Raw genomic sequence first — 7206 nt, 5'->3', positions numbered from 1 at the left:
TTAAGAGCCAAAGGAAATGGCAGTCCTCTCTTCCTACCCCCTCCCCCCCCCCAGCCCCCAAAGCCTAATGAAGATGGATGGATTCCCTCACCCCAAAGGGCAAAGAGAATGCTCTCTGTCTACAATAAGAATGGCGGGGTGACTCTTGGGTCCCCGCAAATGCAGTCCTTCCCTCATGCTGTTTTCCTGGGGCTTCCTGAATGTGGCCCCTGCTCAGCTTTTAAAACCTCTACCTCCAGGTCAGGCTGAGGTAAATGTAAACTAACTCAACACCTCCTTTAAGATCATTCTTCAAATGGCAAAAAATTACCCAGGGAAGTAATGTGCTTGGATTTTCAACCACTGCCTTATACAACCAGTCTTTGCCCTCCTAATATTTTCACATTTCGGCTACAGATCAGGTACTCTTGGAACCAATAGTATGATTTAAAGTTGGTAGAGTTTCCCTGATCTAAATCTATAGTCTGCCTATACATGTCTCCCACCCTCTCCCCCAAGAAATGAGCAGTCATATTTTAACGCAAGAACATGAATTACTAACATGTTAAGCAGTGAGTTTTCTCCTCGTTTTCAGGTATTTAAGAATTAGATATAATTGCCTGCTCTTTGTGGTACATTTTTTCTTTAAGGCATAACTTCCTAAATAAAGATATTGAGTCACTTCAGCAATTCCTTGTTCCTTGAAAAACAATTTCTGAAAAATAGGAAAATATAAACAAAGGCATTATGATCAATCTCCAAAATATTTATTGGTCAATTGTGGAAATCCACTTTAAGTTTACTAGATGCTGAATCAAGTTCTTGATCAAATAATTCGTTAGCCTGAGGTTAAAAAAGATGAAGTGATGATAATCGCTGGGGAGAAGGGTAGAAAGCGGAAATATGTCAATAAACGTTTTCATTGTTATGCTGGTTCATTTCTCCCTGGTATGATTATTTAAAGTAAATTATCTTTTGTCATTGTGTCAAGAGTGTGGCTTTTAGAGATTTACCTATATTCTATTTCCTCCTATGTTTTAACAGAGAGCAGTGTAGAGGGTAGCTTTGAATTGAAAACTGTCTTAGGAAGTCAAAATTCACTCACTTTGCAACGGGTAATAATAATGCCCTTGTGTTACAATTTTACCCCAAATTCAGCATCTGGGATGGACCTGGCTGCAAGAGAGGAAGTACATTTCTCATGAATGAAAGGGAGAAAGCACTGTCCTGTCGAAAAATAGCATTGTGTTTTCTACCAGCTACGATCAGCTGGAGGTAGGATTAAACAGTAGTTGTTTAGGAGAAAGAGACAATAATTGAGTGTGACTGTTTCTTCTGCAAGGCCAGCACAGGTGGTGAAAGTTAAGTATTGCCATTCAGATAAGGCCCAAAAGAAGTTTGCCTCAACGTCTGCTTGGCTCTTCTGCGAAATGTCCTGTCTGGGTGTTGAGCTGCAGACAGACAAAAGCCAGGCCTGTTCCCTGGGCCCCGATGGTGATTGCTTTCATGGGTTCTTGGTGAGATGCTTCGCTAGCAGGGAAGCTGTTGGGCTGTTAAAATACAGGTGGATGGATGGTTTTGTGATGCATCCAAGTACAGAGACTTGAAGAGTATTTGCCAAGTGACTTGAATCTGAGGTTTTGAAGAACACCTGCGTAAGTCTATTCCTGCATGAAACTGGAGAAAGGAAGCAATGTGAGAGTGAGTGCTTGTCTTCCGAGAGCAAGCAGACAGTGCCACTCATCTTGACCTCTATTAGCAGGAAAACTCTCTCTGTTGCATTCTTGGCAGGGTGAGCATCAGATGGGTCCTGCTGTTTCAGATGTGGCCAGAGCTGGTTCTCCTTAGTGAGAAGGAAAGAATGCACACTTAGCCAAAGCTTTCACAGATGCTGAATGACAGCAGCAGTGATCAGGAAACTTTCCGCTGGGGTGGGGCTACAGGGACGGCAGAGGAGAAAGCCTCTGGGGTCTCACAGATACGAGTGGGGTTTTCACTGGTCACTGAATTGCTCTTCGAACTTAGAACAGTTGCTTCACTGCGGCACTGTTCCCTGATGCTCTGTTCCTCAGCAGGCCCTCAGCCAGCGTGGCTGCTGTTAATGTGACCAACCTTGCGTAGGCTGCAGGCCATCGAATTTATTCTCATCCCCAGAATACCTGTAGGATGTCTAAGTCGTTAAAGGCTTTTTGTCGATCTTATCTAATAGTTATCCAACAAGTATTTCTTAAGTATCCACTGTGTCTAGACCTGCTTCCACACAAATTGATCCACAAGAGATGATAGTACATTTTTCCGAGAGAATCCTATCACTTAGCTCCCTTTTACAATGCCTTGGGTTGTTAATAAGTGGAGATGAGTGGTGGCTGAAAGTCATGAAGGATACTGTAACCAAAAGCTCCATTTTTCTTTCGTGTATTGTCACGTATCATCACTAATGCCCAGGTTAGTGTAATTGAGTATTAAGAGAGCTATACTTTTGCTGTACAAATTGTTTTTTAAAAGTATGTTTTTAAGTACTGCACAAAAGTTCATATGTGGCTAGGCTGCCTGCCCACTAATGTCATGTCAATATTGTACCAAATGATTATCATGTCATTTGTAGCTTATCAATTTGTTTTAAATAAAAACTGGGTCAACAGGCCGTTAGATAAGAGGTTAGGATAAAAGGAGATTGAGACCTCATTGCTTCTATAGATTGAGCCTATGACTTCCAAAATCGGGGGCCGTCGGTAATCCTAATGGATTGACTTCCAAAATTCCTTGGATTTGCCCCCCTGGACTTGTCTCTCTAGGGCTTAGCTGGATCCCTGCAGATAGATATTATGGTTTATATACAGTAATTCCACTTAGTCCAGCTGTAAGTTTAAGTCTATTGTAATAATATAACATTGAAAAGCATCCTCACTCATAGAGACGTGTTTAGCAAAAAATCAGGAATTTTTAATTAGTTGGTTGAGAGGCCCTTGGAGAAACAGCCGCTCTGCCTAACCACACATTGTCTATGGTTTCTGCCTGCTCCTTGCAAAGGGGACAAATGAAGAGATTCTGTTCATGGTCATTAATGGGCAAGCTTTAGTGGGGGCTTTGTTCTTAAATGGGGGCTTTATCTTATCCCTGCTGGTTAAGCCCCTCCATGTACCCCTCACCTGTCATATCTGTCATACATTTAATTCATCACCCTGGTAGGCAGAGCTAGCTGACCATAGCAAAAGGCAGGAGGGAGCTGGGGAGTGGGGGGGAGGGGCGCCTGGTCAAGTCAGTTTTAGAACTTTATCATCAAGGATGATTACCAGATTTTAATAAAGATTTTTAAATAATTTTAATCAAGTAGACGGTTTTGAGAAGGAGAATTTTCTGCTTTGTGCTTCTCCCTCAGAGCCTATTGGATTCTGGAATCAACATTCTTCTGCTCCTCCCTTATGTAATTTTTAACTCTTTTTCTCATTATAAAAGTAACTAACATTCATTTTTAAAGATTTGGAAAAAAATGCAGAAAAGGAGAAAGTAAATAGTATTTCCACCACCTAGTTATAATTATTAATATTTTATGTATGGATTTGTAATCTTTTTTCTTTGTACAGACATACATTTCTACCCAAAATCATTATAGTAAAGTAAGCTATGGATCTAAAATGTATGTGAGTTTGCTTCCTCAAAAAGCTAAAAGAGAATTTCCATATGACACAGCAATTATATTCCTAGTTATTTCAAAAGAATTGAAAACATGGACTCAGATATTTGTTTTTGTTTGTAATTGATTTTTTGAGATGAGGGGACAAGGAGGGAGAGAGGAGAGAAAGGGGAGGAGAGGGGGGAGAGAGAGATTTGTTATTCCACTTAGTTATGCTTCATTGGTTGATTCTTATATGTGCCCTGACTGGGGATCAAACCCCCAACCTTGGTCTATCAGGACGATACTCTAACCAACTGAGCTACCCAGCCAGGGCCAGGACTCAGATATTTGTATACCAACGTTCATAGCAGCATTAAACACAATAGCCCAAAGATGGAAACAACACAGGTGTCTATCAACAGATGAATAAACAAAATGGTGTACACAGATGGATAAACAAAACGTAATGTAGCAACACAGTGGAATATTAGTCAGCAATGGAAAAGAATGAAGTTCTGAACCCTGGAAACATGGTAAGTAAAATAAGCTAGACACAGAAGGACTAGTATTATATGTTTTCATTTTTTTTAAAAATTATTTTATTGATTTTTTACAGAGAGGAAAGGAGAGGGATAGAGAGTTAGAAACATCGATAAGAGAGAAACATCGATCAGCTGCCTCCTGCACACCTCCTACTGGGGGTGTGCCCGCAACCAAGGTACATGCCCTTGACCGGAATCGAACCTGGGACCTTTCAGTCTGCAGGCTGACGCTCTATCCACTGAGCCAAACCGGTTTCGGCTATGTTTTCATTTTTATGAGGGACCTAGAATAAGCAAATTCATAGAGACAGAAAGTAGAATAGAGGATACCAGAGGCTTGGGCTGGGGAGGGGGACTAAAGAATGAGGAGACATTATTTAATAGGAACAGAATTTCTGTTTCAAGTGACAAAAATGTTTTGGAAATTGATAGTGGTGATGGCTGTATAACAGTGTAAATGTAATTAATGCCACTGAATTTCATACTTAAAATAATGAAAATGGCAAATTTTGTTATACATATTTTGCCAAAATAAAATAATATATGGTAAGTTTGTCAAATTGCCCTAAATCAAGATTTACCTACCACATCTTCAGCAACATTATTGTTAAAATTTTAAAGCAATTTATATGTAATTTATCCAAATTATATTTAATTCATTTACATGGGTAAATAAGTGTATTCACATGGTCCAAAATTCAAAAACTGCTGAAGGCATACAATAAAAACCACACACACACCCAGCCACCCAGTTCTCTTCCCCAGAGGTAACAACTCTTTTCAGCTTCTTGGGTAGCCTTCCATATGTGTGCAGTCTGACTTTTCTCCTTCCTTTCACATTGTATCTCATAAAGCATTCATCTGCATTTAAATTTGGCGTTTATAGGAACCTCTCCCACTTCAACTCACGCACTTATTAAAGCCTGATTAAAGCTTTCCTCTCTCGCCCATAGTCATACAATTGAGTGTTGTGATTGAACAGTCTGTACTGAGCTGGTGTCTGGGGCCAAGAGATGGACATCCTTGTCTAGAAACAGTGCAGCCTTAGGGCAACTGTTACAACTCTAGATCCAATAATAGCCTCATAGCACCCCCTGCAAAGAAGACAAACAGGCAATTTCTTTCCCACATGAAGATGTAACATTACCTCCTCTCGTTTGTTTTCTCATGAAAATAGGCCATTTCTTTAGGAAGCTGTGATAAGTCGCCCCACCTTTGGCCATTGCTGTCAGCATGGACAGAACCTCCCTCAACTGTGACTTCCCATAGCTGACCAATCTCAGTGCCCGACAGGCTGGAGTCCCAGGCTTGCAGAAAGCACACAGGGGTGTGGAGGTAAAGACTTTAGATCTGGCACCAGCTCCACCGCCAGTGGCCCCCACTTTCGGCAGGTCACTTAGGTCTCATAAAATAAAGAATTCTCTTCTGGCATCTAGAATCTACTACATGGTTAGTAGCTTAGCACAGGGTCCAACCAATTAAAAAACTTAAAACATACAGCTTTGACCAAATCCAGTGACTTGATTATATGTCTATTTTTAAAATAGTTCTTCATGGTGCATAAATGAAGATGCTTAAACTGCCTTACGATGCTGAATTTTTTAAAAATCAAGGTTATCAAAAATTGCTTATAGATGGATGCAAATCCAAGTGCAGTTGGGGGGTGGGGAAAGCATCTTAGAATTTAGGGGAAATAATATGGGCTTTTTCTTCCTACAATTATAGTTGCCTAGAATGACCTTTGATAGCTGTTTCAGGTGTGGAAAGAAAGAAAATTAGAATCTGAGTAAAATGCCCAGTTTGCAGAATTAGATCATGTGGCATCTTACTGCAGTAGGAGGTGACTTTCCTTTGCCTTACCTGGCAGCCCTCTCCTCTGCTCGGGTGCCATGAGAAAGGGAGAGGAGCTTCTCAGATACTCTAAGTGACACGTGCCAAACACGTGGAAGGTAAATCCCCTAATTCAGTCCGTTCTTCCAGCATTCCCTGGCTGACAGCCAAGCTAAATATTTCTGCTGGATGAAAAATGCACTCTTGTGAGCTACACTCAGTGGAAAGGGTTGCCTTAGTGAGAACTGGGAAAATAGGAATTGGCTCCCAACACCCCGTGTATGTTTTTTTCACCTTAAAAATTTTCCCTAAGCTATTTAAGGGCTGTGATTGGATTAACTTATGCTTGCAGGAAGTAGAAAATAGATTGAATGCAATTCTTCCCTCTTTCTTCCACCACCTCCCCCTCAGTTTGTTTTTAATTATTATATTCTCAGATTTCCTAGGTGGCTGTCATTTTGTGTCTGTTGCATAATTTTTAGCTAAATCAATTTTCAAAGGCTGTTACATTTGGTCCACTAAGAGGCCCAACATATGGACCTGCGGTGTGTGTCAGATGGGGATTATAATTAACTAGAGGCCCGTTGCAGGAAGATTCCTGCAAGAATAGGGCTTTCTCGGGCCTATTCCTGTAAGAATAGGGTTTCCTGTGGCCAGAGCGGGCTCCGCTCCTGTCTCTGCTGCCTCGGCTCGCTCCCTTCTGCAGCGCTTGGCTTCCTTCTACGCTGTCTTCAGTCTTTGCTCCACACCTGCGTATGCAAATTAACTTCCATCTTTGTTGGGTTAATTTGCATGTTCGCTCTGATTGGCTGGTGGGCATAGTGGAGGAACGGTCAATTTGCATGTTTCTCTTTTATTAGTGTAGATTGTAATTTATGACAAAACTGCTGACTTTATTAAGACTAGAAGAATAGAATTGGGAATCAGCATTCAGATATCCCCTTCTATTGTTTTAGATGTTTTTCTTTTACATAAGAGATAGGACATCTTTAGTATTTCTAAAAGGAATGTAAGTGGAATCATATCATAGCATTGGCTATTTTCATCCAGTGATATATTGTGAGCCTTCTCTCATATCACATACTCATGCACATGGCCATCTCACAAACTATTTAGCAATTTCTGTCAATTTCACTATTCAGGCTATTTCTGTTTTGTCATAATTGTGCATAACACTGCAATTAATATGTTTATGTAATTTTGCTCAAATTATTTTGACAAGATATTCCCATAGTATAA

This window comes from Plecotus auritus, assembly GCF_963455305.1.
Source record: "Plecotus auritus genome assembly, chromosome: 4".
NCBI classification, from domain to species: Eukaryota; Metazoa; Chordata; class Mammalia; order Chiroptera; family Vespertilionidae; genus Plecotus; species Plecotus auritus.
This window is presented reverse-complemented; position numbering follows the sequence as displayed.